Here is a 2,066-nt window from a genome sequence, read left to right on the forward strand (position 1 = left end):
CCATAAGTGACTCTACTCATAGAAGTAATAGAAATATCTATGTTCTTTAATTCCATGTGTCATAATATTTTATCATTTGTTCATGGGTCTCAGAAAAATACGAAAGTTGAAAAGATGTTACTTTATGATATTGCTTAAGAGGCAAAGTGGTCTTATGACCTTCCGAATGATTTTATTGACGTACTTTTCCTGCATTGCATTCATGTGCATTGACCCATGACCAGATGGCGTTATATACGCGTATATATGTAAATATTTGTATATGGAATGGGAAAAGGTTACTGCGTTATATATGCACCACCCACCTGATCAGCTGGTATATGATGATAATGTCGCCCACAGTGGCCAAAATATGATTCAAACGGCGTTATATACGCATATATATGTAAGTATGATTCAAACGGCGTTATATGAGCGTATATATGTATATATATATATATATATATATATATATATATATATATATATATTTATATATGAATATGGGATATGGGAAAGGTTATGGCATTATATACACACCACCACCTGATCAGCTGGTATACGATGATGATTTTGCCCACAGTGGCCGATATGATATGATGGGATGCCCTCAGAGGCTGATGATATTATGAAACATGTACCTATGCACGACATGACATTCATACGCATATGCATGACGTTAAAAGTAATTTATGATTTACAAAGTTATTCAGACTTACAGGTTGAGTCATGTACTCTATATGTCTTCCATATCTCTCATGTATTTATTTATGTGCCTTACATACTCAGTACATTATTCGTACTGACGTCCCTTTTGCCTGGGGACGCTTCGTTTCATGCCTGCAGGTCCCGATAGACAGGTTGAGAGCCCTCCAAGTAGGCTATCAGCTCAACGGGATATGTTGGTGCGCTCCATTTGCTTCGGAGTTGCTCGTTTGGTTAGTTTGATTTAGACGTGTATTGTTTGGTATGGCAGGACTCTGTCCCAACCCTTATGATATTTTTGTATTCTTAGAGGCTTGTAGACATATGTCATTTACATAAAAGATTGTACAACCTTGTCGGCCTATGTTTTGAGTTTATAAAGGATCATGTTGGCCTATTAGGCCCGTATTCATGTGTATATGATGATCTATTAAGAAAGATACGTTACGTTGGTACTCGGTTGAGTAAGGTACTGGGTACCCGTCCCGGCCCATCGGTTTGGGTCGTGACATAAGTTTACATTGATGATATGCTAGTTAAGTCCCTGCGTGCAGAGGACCATTGTAACGACTCGGTCGGTCGTTTCATGAGTTACAGCTCCATTTTCCCCATTTCTACTTCTTATTGCTTTGTTTATCGGTATTATATGTTATCGGGTTGGTTGGCTCAGGTTTAGAAAGGTTTTGGTGAGGTTTGAGACACTTAGTCTCTTTTGAGTGAGCATAAGTTGGAAAAGTCAATCGGATGTTGACTTATGTGAAAAAGGACTCGGATGTGAATTCTGATGGTTCAGATAGCTTCGGAAGGTTATTTGTGACTTAGAAGTGTGATTGGAGTGTGTTTTGGAGGTCCGGAATAGAATTAGGCATGAATTGGCAAAGTTGAAATTTTTGCATTTTCCAGTTGATAGGTAAGATTTTGATATAAGGGTCGGAATGGAATTTCGGGAGTTGCAGTAGGCCCATTTTGTCATTTGGGATGTGTGTGCAAAAAATCAAGTCATTCGAACGTAGTTTGATAGACTTTTTAATCAAAAGCGGAATTCGGAAGATTTTTGGAAACTTAGGCTTGAATCCGATGTGTTTTGGTTGATTCGATGTTGTTTGAGGTGTTTTGAAGATTGTTATAAGTTTGGATGGTGGTATATGACTTGTTGGTGCTTTTGGTTGAGGTCCCGGGGGCCTCGAGGTGATTTTAGATGGTTGGCGGAAGATTTTGTGTTGGGTTTTGGCAGCTGAAGATTTCCGACTGCTGTCATAACCGCACCTGCGGCTAGGGGACCGTAGGTGCAGTCTCGCAGAAGTGGGTATGGAGTTGCAAATGCGGCCAATGGGTAAGTCAGCTGGAACCGCAGAAGCGGTCACTGGAGCGCACCTACGATA

This window comes from Nicotiana sylvestris, chromosome 9, assembly GCF_000393655.2.
Source record: "Nicotiana sylvestris chromosome 9, ASM39365v2, whole genome shotgun sequence".
Lineage (NCBI taxonomy): Eukaryota > Viridiplantae > Streptophyta > Magnoliopsida > Solanales > Solanaceae > Nicotiana > Nicotiana sylvestris.